General features: G+C 45.1%; 1 protein-coding gene across 5 annotated transcripts in view; it reads left to right on the top strand.

Annotated features, from left to right (window-relative positions):
• Nucleotides 1-5,498: 5,498 nt before the first annotated feature.
• Nucleotides 5,499-24,429, top strand: part of SVIL (supervillin) — a 256,109-nt gene continuing 237,178 nt past the window's right edge. For 2 of the 5 annotated variants that reach the window (XM_070800947.1, XM_070800944.1), the window contains exon 1: nt 5,845-6,112. The gene's annotated coding sequence lies outside the window, so the exon portion shown is untranslated. Of the gene's footprint in view, nt 5,637-5,844; nt 6,113-6,912; nt 7,047-24,429 lie in introns of those variants that run through there. The other 3 variants (XM_070800945.1, XM_070800950.1, XM_070800946.1) reach the window with 3 other exon arrangements.

Here is a 24,429-nt window from a genome sequence, read left to right as displayed (position 1 = left end):
CCTGGGTCAGAAGATCCCCTGGAGTAGGAAATGGAAACCCACTCCAGTATTCTTGCCTGGAAAACTCCACGAATAGAGGAGCCTGGCAGGCTATATAGTCCATGGGGTCACAAAGAGTTGGACATGACTGAGCGGCTGAGAACACATACATACAATATCTTCTTTATCCATTTATCTGCTGATGGACTCTTATGTTGACATATCTTGACTATTGTCAGTAGTGCTACTATGAACATTGGGTGTATGTATCTTTTCAAATTAGAGATTTTGTCTTTTCTGAATATATACCCAGGAGTGGGGTTGCAGGATCATAAGGTAACTTTATGTTTAGTTTTTTAAGGAACCTCCATACTGTTCGCCATAAGGCTGTACCAATTTACATTTCCACCAACAGTGTAGGAGGGTTCCCTTTTCTCCACACCCTCTCTAGCATTTGTTGCTTTTAGACATTTTGATGATAGCCATTCTGACCAGTGTGAGGTGATAACTTATTGTGGTTTTGATTTGCATTTTTCTGATAACTAGTGATGCTGAGCATCTTTTGTGTGCCTGTTGGCTATCTGTACATCTTCCTTGGAGAGATGTCTATTTAGGTCTTCTGCCTATGTTTTTATCGGGTTATTTAGTTTTTTTTTATTTTTATATTGAGTTGTGTAAGCTGTTTGTATATTTTGGATATTAACCCCTTATCAATCACACTGTCTAAATTTTTTATAAAAGTTTTCAGAAGGGAGTATTCTTGTTACCCACAACTTATAGCTAAGGAAACTGAGGAACAGAGAGGTTAAAAGTAATTCAAAGGTAACACAGCTTTGAATCCAAGCAGGTTGGCTCTGCAACTCTCAGAGGATGGAGAAGCAGGTAAATACAGTGATGAACTAGAAAATGGACTATTTTGAAGGAAATTAGCAACTTCTGTTAAACTAGTTCTGCCCCATCTATATTTTCAGTTTTTATTAGTAATTTTAGTTACCAATAACTAAACAACATTTTATTTTAGTTACCAATACTCCTATTGGCACCCAAACCACCAGTAATTTTCAAGAAATTAAAGAAGGGTTTATTACTTATAAAATTACACAGAATAAGGAGTGGAGGGTGATATGTGAACAAAGAATCTTCTCTGTATTTAGGGGAAAAGTTCAACTAACACCCATCTAGTTAGTGTAGATGGTTGAGACTTGGCCAGTGTTATAAATAATATCAAAGAATATTTCAGTCCCCAGGAATTTTTTGAAACCACATTTTTTTCCAACCCATCCTGGGGTGTGTGTGTGTTTTAAAAAGCTGAAAGAAGAATCTGGAACCCATTTTAAAGTTTTGTTAAAACTCATGCTTGCTACAGTGTGATTTCTTTCAGATTTTGTCCATCTTTCAAATCTAAAATATAATTCTATAATATTTGTGGCTAACTGTATTTCTATTGAGAAGCAAGAGAATAGAGATTGTCCTCTAGAATTTCTTTTTCATTACAGTTTTGGCTATCTCTGGTCCAGTCTATTTGTTTCTCTTTTTAAAAATCTTATCTCACTACCATATGATTTCACTCATATATGGAATATAAAAAACCAAACAAAACAAGTAGACAAATCAAACAAAAACAAACATGTAGATACAGACAACAGAGAGGAAGGGGTAAGAGGGATCAGCTGTATGATGATTGATGGAAACTAAATTTTTGGTGGTGAGCATGCAGATCAGTTCAGTTCAGTTCAGTAGCTCAGTCGTGTCCGACTCTTTGCGACCCCATGAATCGCAGGGTAGATCAAAACAGAAACAGAAAGTTGTGCACATAAAACATACAATGTTATAAACTAAGGTTACCTCAATCAGAAATCTAAAAAAAATTTTAAGATTAAAAACCTTCCCCAAATCTTGTCTACATCCTGCTGGCCCAAGTATTTATTCTTTTCATCTGTTCAGATCAGAATGACTTAAGCAATGAAAAAACATAGAAGCAATAATGTGTATTCTTTATTTACACAGCAACCTTCTTTTACAGATTCTAAACTTTAGGGAGTGAGAACACTGTCTTCTAAATGTTTGTGGACTGGATCTAGGTTCCTCAGTAAAAGGCATTTAATATGGATGGAAATATTTGGCAGAACTCTCAAGGTTATAGTTTTATCAGGGCCACTTGTTACTTCTCCCTGTTACATAATCCTATCGCATTTTGGCCCTTCTCTCCATGGACTTTCCAGACGAGTCAGCTACCAGAGATGAGAAAAATTCGACTTTTCATCTGAATTCATTGCTTTGAGCACTTACATCTCCCATTCTAACCCAGGGAAATTGGTATTTTTATTTCAGCAAAGGTTAACTTCATAACATTTGATCTTGGAACATTTGTGATGAAAACCAGGTTAAGAAATCCCATGTCACAGCACCTCCTGCTCATGTCTGGAAACCTCGGGGCCAGGTCTGGCCACAACCCAGGCCTCTCTCCTCTGCTCCGAGTCACTGATCTCATTTCTCATGACTCCTTGACAGAGTCCAGCCAAGAGAACTTCCCACACATATCTCCACACACAGACCAGTCAATCATAGCATTAATGTGGCACCTAATGTGTGCAGAAAGAGCCCTATGTTTTACTTTCCACTGGCCAATTGCTGGATTAAAAACCTGGCTCAGAATTTCCTTCCAGAAAACGTCCTTTGCTTAATGACTCCCCTTTCCATTGTCTCTATAAATATGTGTCGTCCGGTGAGCCCAACTCCAGCCCTGCTAAGATAATTAGCATTTAACTAAGACCTACAGGGAGGGATAAATTGGATGACACAATAACCCTGTACACACACACAGATACACACACACACACACACAACTCACAATTATAGTTAACAAAAATTTCATGAAAACAATACTAACTCTTACTAGACAGGATACGCTCAAGTATTTTTAAATTCGAATTCTGTTTAATTTTTTAAAAATTCTCATCTTTATGCACAAAATTGATTTCGAGACCAGCAGCTTGAAAATCCCTGAGGTACCCTGGGTATTTAGCATAGAAGTTAATTAGAGATTCTAGAGAATGAACCTATAATTCAAGCAGGAAGTTCACAAATATTGTCAGAGAAAGTGAAGCTTTCTCCAAATAAAATACTTGCTAACAGATGCCAAGTTTGACTAAATCCTCTGAATTTCTAAGAATTAATTCATTCCTGAAGGCAAACTTTTATTTTTGAGCATCCAGTCCAGTCTAGACTTAAGCGTACAAAAATGGATAGATAGGGTTCTTGCCGTCCAGAACCTCATGGTTTAACAGAGGATGCAGAAGACCCAGGACTCTTGGTCAGTGTCCTAAGTTCTGTGATGTGCCCTGGGGTGCTCCCTAATTCAGGATGGAGTGGGTGCACTTCCTAGACCTGATGACTCTCTAGCGGAGGCTAAAGGAGGAGTGACACTGTCCCCATAGACTGAGAGAGTCATAGGTGCTTGTGTTTCTAGAGTAGGGGCCCTCTCGAGTCTGCAGGCATTGTGAGCGAGTGGTCCCTATGACTCCAGTGAAGGGCACTGATAAGGAGATGGTCAGAGATGAGCCTTCAGAAGGAAGTGAACAAAGATGCTTGAATTTTCTCCTGAAACCTAAAGGTAACCCACTAACAGGATAAAGAGGTTTCTGGTTTTGAAAGATCCCTAAAAGAGCAGTGTGGATGATGCTGGCCAAGAAGCAGGTTGGGGCAGCAGGTCTAGTTAGGGGGTGAGTGCAGAAACCCAGAGAAGAGAGCGTAGAAAGGATCCTACTGGGCTGATAGTGGTGGGAATGGAAAAGCAGGGAGCCCTCTGTGAGGCATCAAGGACACAGTGGCCAGTGGCTTAAAGCAGGTCCAGTCTCGGATGGGCATCTGTGCTAACCACTTGGCAGGAGGATGTGGGTGGGGAGACAAAGTTTTGGGAAGGGAGTTCAGTGCTGGATATGCCCAGTTTGGAGTGCCCAGACTGATTTTAATAGCCACTTGCATATGGAGATTAGGGAGCAGTCTAGCCTGGTGTTAGATGAAGCCACAGGCAAAGATCAAACCAGCAGAAGATTGGAAATAAGGCTCAGAGAAGGCCCCAGATTCAGGGTTATTACTGATTTGCTAGAGATCAGCTGGCTCTGGTGAGCCTGGGATCTGCACAAGTTGCCTTGTCTTTGCTTTTCCAGTTTTTCCTAGCTTAAATGCCACCAGAGAGCTGGAGAAGTGGAGAGTCTTTATTGTATTTATCCAACACAGTCCCTCCTTCAGGAGACTTCTGGAGATGGCACAGGTGCCAGGCAGAGGGCGTAGCTCCAACAATGGCAGAATGAAGAAGGTAAGGGTGATTCTCTACTCAGTCATTAACAAACTATAAAGGGCTGGTTCTGAAATGCCTGGTGGGCAGGGGGTTCCAAATTGCTCATAGATTCTGCTATATCCCTTTGACACACTGGATTGTTGTACTGATTGTATTTCTGAGGACCCAGAGCTAAGAGGGCTATTTCATTATTGGGCCTTGAGTCCTTCCAGCTTTGAATGATTGCACTTGAGTCCACATGCACATCAGCTCCAGGGGAGGGCAGAGGGATGAGGAGGGAGGAGGGGAGGCTGAAGCTCAAGCTCTGTTCTAGGGTGTTAGGGGCAGTGAAGCTCACTGTTGTTATGGACTGAGTTGTGGTCCCCCACCCCTTGCCAAATTCATCTGCTGAAGTGCTAACTCCCAGCATTTCAGCGTGTGACTGTGTTTGCAGGCAGGGTCTATAAAGAGGTAACTTACTTAAAATGAGGTCTCATGGGTGGACTGTCAGCTACTATGACTGGTGTCTTTAACAGAGATTAGGACACAGACAGACACAGGTAGAAAAAAGACCATGCCAAGCACAGAGAAGACCGCTACCCTCAAACCGAGTAGAGAGCCCTCAGGAGAAACCAATCTTCCTGACACCTGATCTTGGATTTCCAGCCTCCAGATCTGTGAAAAGATTAGTTTCTGTGGTCCAGGCCACATGGCCTGTGGTAGTTACTAGGCAGCCCTAGAAAACTATCAATAACACACTCACCTTTCATTCTCCTGATGGGGGCTGCTGTGCATAACTTGGTGTTATGGTGTTCCTCCTACTCAAGAGGGAAAGAGTCTAACACTCAGAGGAAAAGCAGCAGGGGCTGGATGGAAATCACATGCCAACGCAAGCTAGTGAAACAGACGAATAGCAAGTGTGGATTTCACAAACCTAAATTTACCTACTGCTTTACAGATTACCAACTACTCCACGAACTTTATTAACTCGTTTAATCTTCGCAACTGCCTCAGCATCACCTGGGAACTTGTTAGAAAAGCCAAGTTCTCCGCCCTGGCAGATGTAAAGCATCGGAAAATGGGGCGGGGCTTCGCGACAAGTGTTTCAACAAATCTCAGGTGGAGGTGGGCGGAGGATTCTGAGCAGCGAAAGTTAAGTATGAGAACCACTTGGGTTGGCGGGCGGAGAAAGGAAAGGTCTTTCGTCTAGACCCGCAGGTCGGAGGGTGACGTGACTTTCACAGTTGTGACTGGAGGGGCCAGGACGGTCTCCTTGACAGCCGGCTCGGAGCGCCTGTGACTACAAAGTTCGCACACCTTGTTGGGTTTTATCCCTGGATCGACTGGACACTCGGAGTTCCAGTTCCTGGTCTCTAAGGTCAGTGACGCCCCTCCGGCCTCAGAGAGGCAGCAGGTCTGGAGCCCCAGGAGCGCGGCTAGCCCTGGGGCCCGGAGCCGCCGGACGCGCGCGCGCGCGCGCGTTCCCCGGCAGGAGCGGGTGCGCGCCAAGGGGGTGGGTCGCCCAGGCCCGGCTGGCCTGGCGCGCGGTCCGAGCCACTCAGAGCGCCCGGCGGCCGACACCCGGGGGCCCTACAATTAATACCCGGCGCCCGCCCGCCGCTCCGGGACTCGCGCGCCCGCTCTCGGGGAAGGAGGCGCTCGCTGGGCCCTGACCCTCTTCGCAACTCGTCTGCTCTTGCAGCTGTGGCGACGGAGCTCCGGACAGACCCTCTTGAGCCCCTCGCCGAGAGCCAGCTCGCGCAAGGACCAGTGTTCCACGCCCCCGCCACCCTCGTCACCGCGGGGAACTCTGCGCCGGCGGCCGGCAGGCAGGTGGGCGAGCGCGCCGGCTAGGTGAGTGCGGGAAGTCCGGGCGCGCGGGTGAACCCGCTGGGCAGGGGACGCGGACCCTCGCGCGTGGGTGCCCTCTCGGCTCCTCCTGGCCCCTCTCCAAAGTTGTACCCAGTATCTGGGGTAGGGGGAGATGGATAGGCTCACCTGCTGGAAGTGTTTACTCGGGCGAAAGAGCGAGTCATTGGCCAGGCCACTCCCCCCTGGCTGGACACGCCGGCCGACCTCGGGGTCCCCCGGGACTGCGACTGTCCCTGAAGCTGCCCCAAGCGTCTTCCGAGTCCTAGAACTCAGGGATGTGCTAAGGCCACTACCCTCTCCTCCGACCCTTTTAATTCGGGCAGAAGAGGGCTACTGAGAATCAAGACCCAAACTTTGTTTGACACAGTAAAACTGACTTTCCAGGGCTTTTTAAAACTCGTCTTGCGCACGCGGTTAATGGTGGGTTCCTGAGGACGCCTCCGGGGAGCAGGGCTGGACCGGCCGGGCCGCGAGTGGGGCGCGCAGTGGCCCCGGGGCACAGGGACAGCCCTGGTCCTCTTGGGCCGGGGTCGGGCCCAGCTCGCGCATAACGGCCCCGGACAGTCCGGGCGCGCTGGCTCGTACTCTCGTGGGTGGCCGCGGTGGGAGGCGCGGGAGTCCCTGCGCTCGGCCGGGCTCCATGTTCCCGACCCGCTCCGGCCCGGGGAAGCTCTGGCCGGTGGCCCGGCAGAGGGCGCCCGCTCTCGATCGCCGCGCCGGCCGAAGGAGGGAGGGCACTCGAGTGAGGCTCCAGGTGAGGAGCTGTGAATCATCCCGGGAGGGGGACCCGGTCCTCGTTCTGGGAAAGCAGCCAGGGAGTGGCCGCGGCGCTGTCGAGAGTCCGGGCTGCCCAGCGGCTGTTGGGCCGGGAGCGGCAGCTGTGCCCCGGGAAGTCTGGGGGAAGCTCGGAAAGAAGGTGAGGAGCGTCCCTCTGCGCGGTGGCCGAGGGCAGGGATCAGCCGCGCAGAGCTCCGGCGGGCAGACACTAGGACGCGCCGTGGCGCGCCCTCCCCCGGGGGCTGGAGGTGAGGTTAGTTAGATTTGGGCTTGGGGCGGTCCTGCAGGGGGAGGCCGATCCCCGGACCGCCGCGATGGGGCGCTCCCGGGAGCGGGAGCCCGCGGGGTCCCGGAGCAACAACAAAGGCGCGGCGCGGCAGCCTCTCCCACCCACTTCCGTCCCCGGCGCGCCCGGGCGCGCGCCGCCCCGCGGCACCGGCCGGCTCAGGCTTCCCCTCCGCGGAGTTTCTGGAAGTTAGCGAGGCGGCCCGTTAGGCGGGGAGGAGGGGAGAGGAAGGGGCGGCCCGGGGAGGGACAAGCGTGTGCCCAGAACTGCGACACTGCTGGCCTCCCTGTCTCACCGCCTGGGCGGAGGGCGAGGGCAGCAGCGGTCCCCGGGCGCCTTCCTCGGGGTCCCTGGGTCGCGCCCCAGCGGTGGGAAGTGCCGGCGCCGCGCGCCCTGCCAGCCCGCCGGGCCACGCCCCTCCGCGCAGGCTCCCGGAAGGGAGGGGTTTAGTCCTGGGGTGACAGCGGCCGCCTCCCGGTACCCTGAGGGGAGCTCCAGAAGGCGGTAATTGCATTACTGTGAGGCAGCGACCCGGCGGCTCCAGTTCAGGCGGCAATCTGGGTCAGGTGCGAGGTTAAGCGCTTCTGGCGTCGGCATTACAGCTCCGGTGCAGTCCTGACGGTTTGTTGTAATTGGAAGTTCCGCCGAGGGGAGAGGACGGCGGGAGAAAGAGGAGAGCTCCTGTCCTCCTCCGAGGTTGTGGTCACTGCGTGCAAACCCCAGACTTAGGCACAAGCCTGTCCTTGGGATGGCAGGGGCAGCATCTATCTCCCTGTGCGACAGACGCTTCCCGAGAGTAGGACGCCAGAGGAGGTGCTGCCCAGGAGAAACCCGGGGCGCTCCGCTCTGGTGTGAAACCGAATCCCGCCGTAATCTATGGATAGATTTCACGTTTTCTTATCTGCCGCCACTCCCTTCTGAAGTAGGGAAAGGCCTTCTGTACGAGACTCTTATGTCCACTTAGGAAGGATCGTCACCGTTCACTTTTAAGCCTCCCGCAGAAAGATGACTTCTACCGTAAAGATAGGGAAACGGGTTCAAAGAGGTCTCCAGCACCGAGAGTCTGTCTCGCTCCAAAGAGTACCGTTCGTTTGCTAGTCATAGTTCCTACGCCAAAGGCTGCCCCTCGAGAGGCGTGGATCGGTGATTGCAGAGTCAGTGGTACAAGCTCTAAGCCTGGGTTCGGTTTGATGGTGTTAGTTATTAGGATTAGATTGACTTCACCTGTGGCTGACTTTTGTGTGGCTCAGGGCCTCCCCTAAACCAAGTTTATTTATTTAGGCCACGGAGAGCAACTTGCAGGATCTCAGTTCCCCAACCAGGGATTTAACCCAGGCCCATGGGTTCTGGCAGTGAAAGCCAGAACCCTAACCATTAGGCTACCAGGGAACTCCCCCAACTCTTAGTTTAAAGCTTAAGGTATATGAAGACAACTAAACTGCTTAGAGTCATCTGACAGCACCAGAGAGAGGCAGAAACAGCTGCGGTTTGCCTCTGCAGGCGTCTTTTTAGGCAGGTGGGCCTAGGTTTAGGAGTTCTGTCTAGGAAGCTCGCAGCTCCGTTGGCCTTCCTGCAGGAAAAGGGCTGCATTTCCTACCCCATCTAAGCTCTTGACATTGCTGCCATGTGTGTTTAAAATGAAGTCTGCCTTGGAAATGCACCAACCTTCATTAATTAAAGTCATAACTAGTAGGTTATGACTTTGAAATTCCTGTTAGGCATCTGAGATCATCACATCTTTAAGCCTTATTGAACTCCAGTTTATGATATGAGACGGTGGTGTTGTCTTGAGTGTACTGGAAGTGTGTTGTCTCAGAGAAAAATGTTGTTTGAAACCCTGGAATGACATTCCTGACTCAGAATATCCTAGGGCACTGCCAGTTGTGCAGACAGCGAGGCATGATGATTAAGGGCCGGCTACCTCTGCTGCCTCCACGTCTATTGGTGTGTAATGCTGGGGCTTCCCAGGTGGCACAAGGGTAAAGAATCCACCTGCCCAAGCAGGAGACGTGGGTTTGATCCCTGGGTTTGGAAGATCTCCTGGAGAAGGAAATAGCAACCCACTCCAGTATTCTTGGCTGGGAAATCCCATGAGCAGAGGAGCCTCAAGGGCCACAGTCAAGAGAGTCCGGCTCTACTTCGCAACTAAACACCACCACAATCATAGCATTGCCTGGTTTCAAGCTGCAAGGGTTAAATGTGATCATTCGTATAAGGCACTTAGTAGCACAGATCCTAACACATAGTAGCCGCTCAACAAGTGTTAACTAATAATGAGGTTTGAGAACAGAATCTTCTCTTCCCTTGTGTGGAGAGGTACAATAGTTGAGAGTTAACTTGATCTTCTTCATTCATACAGCAAGGTAATGCACTTAGATATTCTTTTTTGTCAGCAAGTGTTACGTGTGTGTCTGTCTTGGGGGTGGGGGTGGTAATGATGGAAAACTTTGTCTAGTCGCCCAAAGAATTTACAAGGAGCTCTGGAACCGACTGGTTTTCCTCCTCGTGTTACCACTGTGTAATTTTGTGGCCAATGTTCCAGCTATTCCTCTTTCTTTTTAAATTCAAAGCCAGTATCCCGTGGCCAAGAGGACAGGACTTAAAAAAAAAAAAAAAGCCCTCAAAACCACCAAACAAGCTGGAGAAAAGGAAGCAGGTCTTCTCTTTGTGCCTTCACTAGCCATTGACAACGCTAAAGAAAATTTCTGTGTCTGTGAAAATTGTGCTGGCCTGATCCGAGCAAGCGGGAAAATAGAATACTTTCTGGAATATACTTGGAAAATTGAACATTTTCTGGAGTCTGTTTAAAGATGAGCCACAGAATTGATCAGGGAGGGAGGAGAGTTTTAAACATTTTAAAACTGTTTGCTCAAATATGGTCAACTGTATATGATGCCCAAATTGCCAAACTAACATTTGGAAGGTGGCAGAGAGGCATCTGGTTACGTCCAGTTAAGCTACACAATGAGTGAACATCCAGGATAACTATTTCATATGGTAAAAAAAACCCCAAAACTTGGAAGAGTTTCGATTTAGCCAAGTGGAGAAATAGTTATTTTTAAGTGTACTATGTCAAGTTGTTGATGAAAGCCTCCTGAACATTGCTGCTTCCTAGTTCTTGATTTTTGCATTTATCTTTTAAATAAGCATCCTGGGTGAAGGACTGGAGACCTTATAACATTATTAAATGCCACCCAATAGTGAAAGTTGTTACCAAGAAGGGCATGGAGTGGAGTCCAGGGTGGGATTGCCCTTGAAAGCCGTACATGGATTTTTCCATTTGGGTGTGAATGAGCTGCGTGTCTATAACCAGGGGATGGCGTGCAAAGGGTTAGCAGCAAGGTTTCTCCCCTTTTGTGCATCTCGCTTCATTTGTAGCTACTTGTTGAGTTTCCAGGGCGGAAGAAAGAAGCAGCTGCGGGGCATGCGCCAGACCTGCGCTGGGCTGTCGCTTCCATTGTGGGGAAGATGAACAGGCAGCCTTATTTTGGATCACATAGCAGCTTGTTCAAAAGCATCTTGCATTCCCCAGCTGCTCCACAACTTCTTCGCGTATGGGAGAGAACTTGCCAGCTGCTGGGGCAACTGTGCTTACATTTGCTGCTTTTGTGCAGAAACCCAGGAAGGTAAAAATCCATAGACGCCTTTGTTAAACTGTAGCCATTGTAAAGAGTCTTGTTTGTTTCTGTTATGTCAATGTTATTCCAGATAGAGGGTCTCAGGGGAGAAAAGGAAATGTCAGAATTAACATTCCCCCCTCCCCATACCTTTTTTTTTTTTGAGGATGACCACCATGTATATAGATTTTCCCTCCTGAAAACCTAGGCTGCTTTTGTATTTCGGTAACTAACAAAGAAACAGGTCGCATGGTAAAACTAAGTGGGTTTTTTTATTTTTTAAGTTGCCATATTCATCAGGGTTAATCATATATATTCTTCTGTTGCGTGAAATATATAAAAGTTACAATGTATGTCCTGACTGTGCGCTTTTGTTTTCTGAAGATTTAGGGTATTTTGCATTTGTTAGAGCCAGTCTGTGCTTTGCCCACACCCCTTATCTTATCCTTGAGAAAACTGGAGTTTCCAAGAAGTTGTTACTTACCCAAGATGACTTAGCTCTTTGGTTTACTTCAGTGCATCTTAGGTTGAGTGTTTACATGCAAGCCGGCCTGGAGAACCTGAAGATGAAAAAGGGCTTGGGTCTAGCCGTGGATGGACTCCCAGGTCAGAAACAACAGACAGAAACAAGTACAATGTGAGGGCTGTAATAGAGGCAGCGTGTGTGTGTGTGTGTGTGTGTGTGTGTGTGTGTGTGTGTGTGTGAGAGAAGGTGCCTCTTCAGAGAGCTTTCTGTGTAATCCTGTTGGTGGTGTCACCATGTCTGCTCAAATAAAGCCAAGGAGGAGGGTGTGAGGCCAGGAAGATGGGAGAGGCTTGATAAGGTTGATCAAATATTGAGTTCATATCCTAACAAGAGAAGGCTTTGCATGTGCCTGTAGACACACCTGTCTCTACTGGAGCCCCCCAGTTCCCTGACTCCTGCCCAGCACTCAAAAGCACGTGCTGTGCTTAGTTGCTCAGTTGTGTCTGACTCTCTGCAATCCTGTGGACTGTAGCCCACCAGGCTCCTCTGTCCCTGGGGATTCTCCAGGCAAGGATACTGGAGTGGGTTGCCATGCCCTCCTCTAGGGGATCTTCCCAACCCAGGGATGGAACCCAGGTCTCCTGCATTGCAGAAAGATTCTTTATTGTCTGAGCCACCAGGGAACCCCAAGAATACTGGAGTGGGTAGCCTATCCCTTCTCCAGCGGATCTTCCCGACCCAGGAATCACACCAGGGTCTCCTGCGTTGCAGGCAGGCAGATTCTTTACCAACTGAGCTACCAAGGAAGCCCACTTAAAAGCCTCTTGCCTCCTAATTCCTGTGAATGGAGGTGAACGAATGACCTCTAGCAGCTACAAGCATAAATCCAGTGCTTTATAGGAATTGAGTCAGCTTCAGTCCCTTTGTTCTAGGAGAGATTTTAAAATAAACTCTGATCACTTGTGATCACTCTAAATCAACTTCAGTCATATCTAATTCTGTGACCCTGTGGACTGTAGCCCACCAGGCCTCTCTGTCCATGGGATTCTCCAGGCAAGAATACTGGAGTGGGTTGCCATGCCCTCCTCATGAATAAAACCCTCTGATTCTGATGCTCATCTTTGTGCCGGCACCCACTGTGGCTTCAACTCTCCCAGCGACCCATTAATTGCCAAGTTAGACCCACAGTTCTAAGCCCTTTAATCTCCTTCAGGGCTCCATTGACACACCCACACATCTTTTATTTCATTTCTTTTGCACAGGAATCTTAGATTTTTGACAGCATCTCAGCTTTCAGTTGGTTTTGCTGCCATTTCATTTTGAGACCCTCAAGAACTGTGTTTGGGTCTCTGAGCTGATGACCTGGTGTGGCAGGAAGGGGGAGGCCTCAAGGGTGTGGGGTGTATTTTACGAAAGAGGAAACCGGCTCTGCCTTTGAGTACTTTGCCTGGGCTAGGATTAGAATAATAAGAGCCTGCCTCAAAGATCCGTGCCCTTGCTGATCAAGTCTTGAAAGGATCAACTTGTTTGAAACTAAAGGACAAGTCCTCACCTTCTGGAGACTTCATTGTGTGTCTTTTGTCTGCATGGTCCTCACTGGGTTCTTTCTCTGGAATAATTCTTTTCCTTATTACACTTCTCTGCACGTTATAAATGTCCACTTACCATGTTCTGTTTTCAAGTCTTGGCTCTTGAGGGCAGTTGCCAACTTCTCTTTTGTTCCTTTATTTTCTAATTGAATTATAGTAGACTTACAATGTTGTGTTAGTTGCAGGTATAAAAGGAGCAAGTGATTCAGTTATACACACACGTATATAAATCTATTGTTTTTCAGCTTCTTTTCCGTTAGCAGTTATTATAAGATATTGAGTGGAGTTCCCTGTACTGTAACAGTAGGCCCTTGTTGGATGTCTGTTTTAAATATAGTGGTGTGTATCTGCTGATCCTAAACTCCTGATTTATCTGCCCCCCTTTCCACTTTTGGTAACCATAAGTTTGTCTTCTTTATCTGTATGTCTATTTCTGTTTTGTAAATAAGTACAGTTGTATCTTTTTTTTTTTTAGATTCCACATATGAATAATATCACATGGTATTAGTCTTTCTCTTTCTGACTTAGTATGATCACCTCTAGGTCCGTCAAGCTTTATAACACGGGCATCCCTCCTACCTGTCCTGAATGAGCACACACGTGCATGCCTGCGCGCGCACACAGAGGCCCAGCATGCCTAGTGGATGTGTTACTCTTCTTCAGCTAGCCCAGCTCCTTTCAGAAGGTGATTTCACGTTAACTGCATCTCAGAGTGTTTCATCCCCGTTCAGTGCTCTGGATGCAATAGCTGCTTCCCTGTAGGAGGAAGAAGGTGATGAGCTTTGAGGGTGCAGCCATGAGGGGCCACTTTTTGGCTCAAGACAGCCCCACGCCGGTGAGTTCCTTGTGCGGACACAGTTTTGCTCCCATATGCCTCCTAACAGCACCCCACACCCCAAGCTTTGGCTGCCTTCTCCTTAAAAGACCTTTTTCCTTTTCTCTCTGATGCGCTGCCCTCCTCCTCCTGGTCTGTGGCCGTCACCCAGCCCCTCCCACAGCCGCTGGTTTCAGGTGTCTTAGGGACACTTTGCCTGGAATGCCCTTATCTCCATCTGTCATTGGTGTTTAATTGCTCCCCCACTATGCAGCCTGCCCTTTGACATGGGGTGAGTTCTCCCCCATCCTTGCTGCTTGCTTCTGCTGGCTTTTCCTCCTCTGGCTGATGGCCGATCCTTGGCTCATCTTGCGGCCCTGTTTCGGCCCCTCTGTGTGTGCACTTTCCCAGGCCTCCCAGGGCATGGCTTTGTTTCTGTCCTGCATTTTCCTTCTCACTTCCTGTGCTTCCCACCCCACCCCTTTTTTTTTTTTTTTTTTTTTACCTTCTTGATTTTTATTTGTTGGGATGTAGTTGACATACCAGCTTCAGGTGTACAACATAACGATTCAATATTTGTGTCTGTTACGAAATGACCACAATAAATCTAGTCAACATCCATCACCACGCATAATGACACATTTCTTGTGTTCAGCACTGTTGAAATTTACTCTCTTAGCCTCTTTCAACTAATCCTTCCTCCCCTTCTGTGATGGTGCTTCCTGAGAAATAGATTCTTTCTCATTTGTTTGTTTTAACCCACACTTCGCAGGCCCTGCTGCCTTTATCGTCAGCCAGTCCTGTTTGACCGTCATTTGCATTGGGGATAATCATGACATGTTATATGCACTATTACAGTTTTTATTTTGAGGCTTGTAACTAAAATGATTCTTGGAATGGAACCTTGGAAACACCAGTCTTGAAACTGGTCTGGTGAGGGCATTTGAAAGACTTGAACTTCGGGGGAAAGGTTTTGAGGTTTATTTTGGCTTTCCTTTCCCATGGCAGCACCTTGGAAGTCACTGAAACATGAACTTGTGTTTTGATAACTTTTTCCTTGAAAATGGACATTGTACATACACAGAACAGAATTAATGTTTGCTTTTTTTTCCCCCCCCTTCAAATTATACTTTTGAAAGACCTTTAAAGGAAGTTGAGTTTGTGCTGGGTGGCCAGTCTGTTTCTGTGTAAATCCTGAAAGATTGGTCATCTTGAGTCTGTGCTGTTCCAGAGGGTCATGTCGGGTACTTCCTAGCTATGATCCTGCATCTGTGAAAATACACAGGAGAGGAGGTCCGGGGAGATCCTTCACAGATTCACCCCGATTTGGGACTCTTTATTTTTCTCTCCAAAGCTTCGGTCACAAAGAGGCATCCTCAGGGTCAGGATGAAGCAGGCTGGCTGTTGGGAGGCAGTGGAACAGGATGCCTTGGAACAGGTCTGCAGGAGGAGTTTCTGGGGTTCGGCTCCTGCTCAGTGGTGATCCCCATGAATTCTGGAGCCCTCGCTTCTTGCTCTCCACTTTTTTTTTTTAATTCTGCAAAACAAAGGGAAAGGATGCTTCTCTATGCCAAAATGAAGTTTGCATATAGATCTTCCTAATTAAAAAGGAGCCCAGTTTTCTTGCCCTGGTAGACAGGGGAGCCTGCTTAAAGCATTGGGGTAGGAGCTTACATTCCTACAGACTCATCCAGAGCAAAGGATCTTTGTTTCAGCCATGCTCTTTAATTGGTGTCCAGCGGCATCTCAATGTGGTTACCAGGTTCAGTTCACTTAATCTAGTTATCCATCTATATTAACATCTGGGGAAAGGCTTTTTAAATTGGGATTATGTAGAAATGAGATGTGAAATCATCAAGTGGACTGTTCATTCACTGACTTGGTCAGCAAATACCTGTTAACCGCATATGTGTGTGCACGTGTGTGTGTGGGCTTGGTGTTGAGACTATAGAGTCAATCCTGACCTCATGGGGCTTACAATTGGAGATGGGTCTGCCAGCACAGAAGCACAGGAACATGTTGTGGGAGGGATGTGAGTACACTCCGGGTGTAACGGGGCACACAGGATGCACTGGTGGGGGCGGTGATGCTGTTGATTACAGCAGCATGGAAGATTGGGACTGTGTATCGGGCTCTTTGCTGAGGCTTGAAATGCAGTGCAACTTTTCATCAGCACCGTCTCTGAGCTGAAGCCTTCACAGGCTAAGTACCCCAAATGAGGCAAGACAGTAAGTAGTAGAGTCTGGGTGTGAACTCGGATCCCAAGCCATCAACTTTATTTAATCAAGGAGACAACCATATCAGTGTCTTGTAGGTTGGCTTTTCCTTCTGTGGCCATCTGCACCACTGCATATAATGAAGGAAGAAGGAAGCCTGGAGAGTGGTGTGCCTACAGGATGTCCGGTGGGGTGCAGACGACCCCCGCTGTCCTCTAAGGGATGTATGGTGGGGATGTAGTCCAGACAGTGATTCTGAGTCTGTAATTACACATTTTCTCGGAGTGTCCTTTATACTCAGTGTTTTGCCAACTGTGTTTCTAAAGAGGCTTTCTTATCCCTGTGCCAAGCTCTGCAGAAACTAGCTGCCAGGCTTATTGTCACTCGGGAGGGACTGTCCTCCACAGCGAGCAGCCTCTTTTCCTGGTGCTGTGTGTCACAGCCAGCAGCCTCTAGTGTCTGCCTTGCTGTTTTCAGCGGTTTCTGGGGGAGGAAAGAGGTTCTATTTCAGGCCTGTTGGAGGGAAGAGGGACTTCCCCATCTGTTGGAGGCGATCTGTGTGCCTGAAGCCGCTCTCAGAAGTCTCATCTTCACATCCAGTGTGGTGTAGGCAACACTGCTCTTATCTTGAATGCTTTTCAAGGATCAAACGTTGGTATTTCTGATAAAAGCCCGGTTGTGATTTAAGAATACTGGCTAGCAGGTTGGCAAAACCTACTATTTTTGGAGAAAAGTAGAGGCTTGAAAGGAGAGCTGGGCCTGCTTTCTGTCAGAGGGAGTCTGTGCGGACCCAGGGCAGCCTTCTCAGGATGAATCACTCTGGGGCTTAAGAAGAAACTGACAAGGATGATCTGCCCCAGGTCTGCGTCTGTGTGTCTGTTTCAGACACGGCCCTTGATAGCCGGGTAAGTAGAAAGGTAGTCCTCTGTTCCTGAATTGTGTGCTGTGACGAGGAAATTCCATGCTTGAAAACTTGAAGGGAAACAGGCTTTTTTTTGTGAAAAGCTGTATTTTTAGTCTATTGGATTGTAAGTCCAAAAGCTCTAAGAATAAGGCTAATAACATCCTGTTACACCCGAAGTGTACTCTCATCTCCCCCATAACATGTTCTTGTGCTTCTGTGCACTACATTCCTAGAAAAATTGATAGATTGTGAACCCAAATATAGAGAGAACTTACTTCAAGTAGTGTTAGACTATTTCCTTCCCATTCCTCATAATGAATTTGATGTAAGACTTTTAAATAAGATATATGTGTATGATATGTAGATATATATTTGCATATATATATATGTTTATATTCTTATTCTGACCCCAGAATTATCCAATTATCTGTTGAAAAACAATCATCATCATAAAGTTCTGATGTTGAATTTCCAGGAAAAAGAAAAGCATATTAGATACATGACAGGAAAATTACACAGTAGAAAAATGTTTCACTTGATGATTTATATAAACCCAACATCTGTGTGTTTTTTAAAAAAACTTCCTCATCACTTTTAAAAAAAACTAAAAGCCTTTCATCACATGGCTTTTTTTTTTTTTTTTTTCCTATACTTGGTTCTCCCAGAGTTGGAAGAAAGCACAAGTTAGTTACAGCAGGCAGTGAAAGCACTTTATTATTTTTTTTCCATGAACAAATTAGTTCCATCCCTAATGTCTAGGCTTCTTAGCGGGGGTGGGGAACTTAAAGAAAACTGCAGATTTATTGTAGAAAACTTTTCCCTTTCATTTTGAGCACAGACACTAGTTCTAGCTACAAGTAGTAGCATCCTTTATCGGATGGTAGAGCTACTAATATCTGTGCCTGCATGCTAAGTCACTTCAGTCGTGTCTGACTCTGTGCAGCCCTATGGACTATGGCCCACCAGGCTCCTCCCTCCACGGGATTCTCCAGGCAAGAATACTGGAGTGGGTTGCCATGCCCTCCTCCAGGGGATCTTTCCGACCCAGGGATTGAACCTGTGTCTCTTATATCTTGTGCATTGCAGGCGGGTTCTTTACCACTAGCACCACCTGGGAAGCTAACATTTACAGGCCCACATATATTTTTTGCTCTACATACATGAAATCCATGAGATCCTACATATGCGGATCTGCAATAGGTTGAATTCCCTGATGCGGAGCCCGTGGGTGAAGAGGGCCAACTCTTTATTGGCCCGTTGCTTCCATTTTCTACTCCATCCCTTCCCACGTCAGCTAAAAGTCCCCTTCACAAAGATAAGCGCTGTGTTTGCATAGTGTTAGTCACTTGGCCGTGTCTGACTCTTTGTGACCCCAAGGACTGTAGCTCGCCAGGCTCCTCCCTCCACGGGATTCTCCAGGCAAGAATACTGGAGTGGGTTGCCATTTCCTTCTCCAGGGGATCTTCCCAGCCCAGGGATTGAACCTGGATCTCCCGCATTGCAGGCAAACTCTTACTGACTGAGCCGCTGTGTTTGCATAGTCATCACCCAAACCTTTTTCTCCTCCATGCTTTTTGTTCTCTTTGGTTGCCAGCTCCACACGGCTTGCTGAGAGTTAACCCCAGAACCCAGAATGGCTTTTCGGCTTTATCTGCTGTTACACTTCCCAGTGCTTTCCCCATTGTTTTCGATTCCAGGGAGAACTGGGGACAGTTGATGAGCTGTGGAGGAGTTGCCCCCATTGTGTTTAGGCTTACGAATTAGTTATCGCCACTCAGCGTAGGTGAATACAAGGATACCTGTGGATTTAATATTTTTTAAGCTTCTGTATTGATAGAGGCAATTTAACAGATGAATTCTTGAGAGAATTATTCTCCAGATGGGTTTCCTACTATTATTACCATTATTCTCGAAAGTATCATTCATCATCTGGTAGGACAAACAGCTCTTGCTAAGAGTAATGCCTTCTTCAGTGAATATTGAAAGTTGCCATTAAAGTGCTATGCATATGACTTCTCATGAATAATCATTTACATTTAGGAGATTTCAAGCTTATATGAGTGCTTTTATGTGGAGAACACATTCACATCACTAATGCCACTGAATCACACCACCTGAAGTAGGTAGTGTTATTCCCATTTCACAGAAGAGCAGTATGGAAGCTCACAGGGGTGGAGAGCTGGGCAGAATCACTTATGTAGCGGGTGACAGGATTGCGATTTAAACCTAGGGCTTCTGACTGCAAGGTACATCGACCTTCCAGTGCACTGAGCCAATAAATAAATGGTACTAATGTCATACTGCCATACTGTGAGGCTTCCCAAGTGGTGCTAGTGGTAAAGAACCCTGCTGCTAATGCAGGAGACTTAAAGGACATGGGTTCGATCCCTGGGTAGGGAAGATCCCCTGGGGGAGGGCATGGCTACCCACTCCAGTATTCTTGCTTGGAGAATCCCATGGACAGAGGAGCCTGGTGGGCTACAGTTCATAGGGTTGCAAAGAGTTGGTCACAACTAAAGCAGCTTAGCACACACACTCTCTTAGCATGCACACAAGTCCATGCTGGTTTGGAGAACAGGATTCAAGTATTTGTCTGCTTTTTGCTGAAGATGTTGACTGTCCCAGATCTGTGTCTAACTCAGTGAAAGACTGTTTCTGTTCTGCTGCTGTTTTAATGTGTATGTCTTCCAATCGCCATTCCCACTGTTTTCTTTCTTCTTTTTTCTTCCTCCTTCCCTCCCTCCCCTTTCATTCTGTCCTACCTTCCTTTCTTTTTCTTTACTTTCTATAGATTTACTGAGGTATAATGTTACCACTGTTTCTTAACTTTCTAACAGGGTTTTGGGGGAAAGTTTGGCCCAGTGTTAAGCCAAAATTTATTAATTTCTTGGGCTTTATGTAATACAGTCTTAGAAAAGTTACTCAAACTTTTTTCTTATTACTGCATTTCCTTTTACTTGTGGAGAAATCTCTTCAGTGGTAATTTGGGAAGTTTTCGAGCAAATAAGTCTAAAAAGGAGAAGAGTAGTGACTTGATATTTGACAGTTTTTACCCCCCAGTTATCTCTTGATTTTCATATTAATAGAAGGAACCAATGACCATGATCATTGAAAATAATATCTTGTACTTAAGTAATTTTTTTATAGTTTCGCACGCATCTCATTTAATTTTTTATTTTTAAATTTTATTTATTTATGGCTGTGCTGGGTCTTCATTGCTGTACAGACTTTTTTCTAGTTGTGATATACAGGCTTCTCACTGCAGTGGCTTCTCTTCTTGCAGAGCACGTGCTCTAGACACTAGGGCTTCCATAGTCGTGGTACATGGGCTTAGTTGCTCTGTGGCGTGTGAAATCTTCCCAGGCCAGGGACTGAACCCATGTCTCTTGCTTTGGCAGGTGGATTCTCAATCACTGGCCCACCAGAGAAGTCCTCCTTTAATTCCTTTTTGCACTCTCTACAATGAACTTGGCTTGTCTTTTCTTTTCTATTAATAGATGAGGAAATTTAGGCTCACAAAGAAAAATGTGCTACTCAAGATCATAAAAGAAGCAGGTTCTAGGGTCTGGCCTGGATTCTGTGTCTTCTGACTCTTAGCCCCGTTTTTTCATTCTTGATGTGATTAGGTCAATAACAAGTGATATTTTCCAATGGGATTTGAAAAAAATACTTAAAATATCACCATTTTTATACACTTGCCACAATTTAAAAAGTTTGTTATAAAGCTGTTCAACTTCTTCCTTTCTTTTTTAATCCCTTATGAGATGGAAGGCAACAGCTGTTAGAAGAATGTCAATGACCACTATAAATAAAGTAAAGCTCTTCATTGAGGGTGAGAAGGGAAAGTATTGGCTGAATTCGGTGGTGTGTCAGGATTTTCAGTGATTAGAATAAAGATACTGGCATGTTTTGCCATTGAAGATCTTGCCTTTTCCCATCCTTTGATTAAGATTTCCAAGCATATGTGCTAGAAAGGTAATCTCTATACATGAAATGTTTATTGACTGTGGGAAAGGAATTAATGTTTGTTGATTCTGATGTAGGCTGTGTGCTAGGCATTGTCTGTACTTTACAATAGCTCTTACATAGTCCCATAGATGAATACCTGAAGTCTCAAGAAATTTAAATGTAAGTGGGGAGCCAGTGTTCTTTCTAGGTCTATATGAGTAAAATCCAGATTCTTTGGACATTACCATCTCTAAATTCTGTGGTCGCTTTTTTAAAAGATTAACTTTCCTAAAAATACTTTCTTCTCTAAACTCCTGGTTAGCCTGGAAGCCAGACAAAAGTATTCAAGCATTCCTTGGAGATATTTTGGATTTGATTCCAGACCTGTGCCATAAAACATGTATTGCAATAAAGTGAGTCACATGAATTTTTTGGTTTCCTCATCCATGTAAAAGTCTTGTTTACAATATAATGTAGTCTATTAGGTGTGCAATAACACTTTGTCTAAAATAAGTACATACCTTAATTAAAAAATACTTCCCTGGTAGTCCAGTGGTTGAGACTCTGCACATTCACTTCAGAGGCACAGGTTCAATCCTTGGTTAGGGAACCTGAGATCCCACATGCCATGTGGCATAGCCAAAAAAAAAAAAAATTTCTTGTTAAAACATTCTAACCATCAGCTGAAACTTCAGAAAATTATAGTAGTAACCTCCACTGATCACAGGGCACCAAACAAATATAATTATGAAAAAGTTTGTAATATTGCAAGGATTACCTAAACAGCACAGAGATGTGAAGTGACCAAATGCTACTGGAAACTGGTTCCAATAGACTCAATCAATGCACGGTTACACTTTCATGGATGTTGTTGTTCAGTCACTAAGTCATATCCAGCTCTTACGACCCCATGGACTGCAGCACACCAGGCTTCCCTATCCTTCACCATCTCCTGGAGTTTGCTCCAGTTCATGTCCATTGAGTCGGTGATGCCATCCAGCATCTCATCCTCTATCGTCCCCTTCTCCTCCTGCCTTCTGTCTTTCCCAGAATCAGGGTCTTTTTCCAATGAGTTGGCTGTTTGCATCAGGTGGCCAAAGAATTGGAGCTTCAGCTTCAGTCCTTCCAATGAATATTCAGGGTTGATTTCTAACCTGAATATTAGGATTAGGATTGACTGATTTTGATCTCCTTGCAGGATCGATGCAAGGTTGCTGCTTATGTGGATATTGATTTGTAAAGAACCCAGTATCTATTAAGTGCAGTAAAGCAATGTGTGATAAAATGAAGTATGCCTATACCAGTTATGATGATATCAATAAGAAGCCAAAAGAAAAATTTGCTATAAGTTCACCTGAATATGGACTGTCTAGGGTGGAAGACAGGGTAGGGTCATGAGTAGGGTAGAAGAGTACCTCTCAACCTTAATGTGCAAATGAATCACCTGGGGCTCTTGTTCAAATCTTTTCTACATTTATTGATTTCCTATCTAATATCAAGAGAGCAATATTGAAATCTGTGACTATTCTTATGAATTGGCCTTTCTTCTTGCAGCTGTATCAGTTTTTGTTTCATATGTTTGGCATAGTTGTTAAGTTGAATAGATGTTTAGGATTGTTATGTCCTGTTGATGAACTGGATATTTTTCATTATGAAGTGACTTCCTTCATATACAGCAGATGATAATTTTTACTTTGAAATCTTTGTCTATTAGCCTCGTATATCTTTTTCCATCCTTTTTCTTTAAACCTATCTGTGTCTTTATATTAAAGTGAATTTCTTGTAGGTAGTATGGATTTTGGATCTTGCTTTTATTTTTCCAGTTTGACAATATCTTTTAATTGGTGTTTTCACAGTAAGACCATTTACATTTAATGTAATTACTGCTATCATTAAAGTGTGTAATTTTCCTGGTTTTTTTTTCATTTATCCTGTCTTTTATTCTCTTGTCCTGTTTTTCTGCTTTCTCTTGGATTATTTGAGCATTTTTTTATGATTCCATTTTCTCTCTTTTGATGGATTATTAGCTCTATCTCTGCTTAGTTATGTTAGTGGTTGCTTTAGGGTGTATAGTATACATCTTTAATCCTCTACCCTTAAGTGATGTTATTACTACTTTGTGCTAAATTGCTTCAGTTGTGTCCAATTCTTTGTGACCCTGTGGACTGTAGCCCACTGGGCTCCTCTGTCCGAGGGATTCTCCAGGCAAGAATACCAGAGTGGGTTGCCATGCCCTCCTCTAAGGGATCTTCCTGACTCTTACATTTCCTGTATTGGAAGGTGGGTTCTTTACCACTAACACCACCTGGGAACTGATTGTCTACCCTTAAGTGATATTGTTACTACTTTACCTGTATTATAAGAACTTTACAGGGACTTGACTGGCAGTCCAATGGTTAAGACTCCACACTTCATTGTAGGAAGTGTGGGTTGGATCCCTGGTTGGGAAACTAAGATCCCAATGTGGCGGGGTGTGGCCAAAAACAGAAAAAGAAAAGAAACTTACCATGGTATACTTCCATTTGGTCCTTGTATTACTTTACTTTCATATATGTAATTAACTCCACATAATTTTATTATTTTAGAAATCATTTCTCTTTTAAAAAGATTTAAATAATAAGAAAAGAGTCATACATTTACTTAGGTAATTGCTATTTCTAGTGTTCTTCATTCCTTTACGTATATCCATATTTCTACCTGATAGCATTTTCCTTCTGATTAAAAGGCCTTCCTTTAACGTTTTTGTTATGCAGGACTGCTGCTGATGAGTTCTTTCCATTATGTATCTGATAATGTCCTTATTTGCTGTCATTTTTGAAGTGTTTCTGAGGGTACAAAATTCTAGATTGACATTGTTTTCCTTTCATTTCTTTAAAGATGTTGCTTCACCGACTTGTCACTTACATTATTTTCAACATAAAATCTGATGTCATCTTATCTTTATTCTTCTATGTTGTGTTCTTCTCCCCCTGATTGCTTTTATGATTCTTTTCTTTATCACTAGTTTTGAGCAATTTATGATGTGCCTTAGTAAAATTTCTTGTGCTTGGGGTTAGTTGAGCTCCTTGTTTCTTTGGGCTTATGTTTTTCTTAGACTTGGAATATTTTCAATCATTATTTTTTCAAATATTATTTTCTGCATCTCCTCTGCCATGAGGGCCCAAATTTCATGTATATCAGAATGCTTGAACTGTCTCTACAGCTCATTCATGCTTTGTTCATTTTTTTTTTTAACTTTTTTTTCTCATTTTACATGTTTCTATTGCTGTGTCTTCAAATTGACTAATCTTTTCTTTTGCAGTGTCTATTCTACCATTAATCCTATCCAGTGTATTTTTCATCTCACACAATGTAAATTTTTTATCTCTAGGAATTTGATTTGTATTTTATATAGTCATATCTCTATTTAAAATCTTGAATCTCTATCCTTGTCTGGTAATTCTAATATCTGTCTTAATTCTGGGTCAGTTTCAGTTGTTTGATATTTCCCCTCATGTGTTGGATTTACTTGTTTCTTTGCATGCCTAGCATTTTTTAAAATTGGATTCCAGACTTTGTTATTTTCACCTTTTTTGGATTCTGGATATTTTTGTGTAACTATAAATATTCTTGAGCTTCTTTTGGGACCGTAGCTAAATTGGGACAAGTGATTCTTCTGTATCTTACTTTCAAGGCTTGGTAG

The sequence above is a fragment of the Bos indicus genome, chromosome 13 (assembly GCF_029378745.1).
Source record: "Bos indicus isolate NIAB-ARS_2022 breed Sahiwal x Tharparkar chromosome 13, NIAB-ARS_B.indTharparkar_mat_pri_1.0, whole genome shotgun sequence".
NCBI classification, from domain to species: Eukaryota; Metazoa; Chordata; class Mammalia; order Artiodactyla; family Bovidae; genus Bos; species Bos indicus.
Note: the sequence above shows the minus strand (reverse complement) of the source record. Positions and strands in the feature narration are given on the sequence as shown.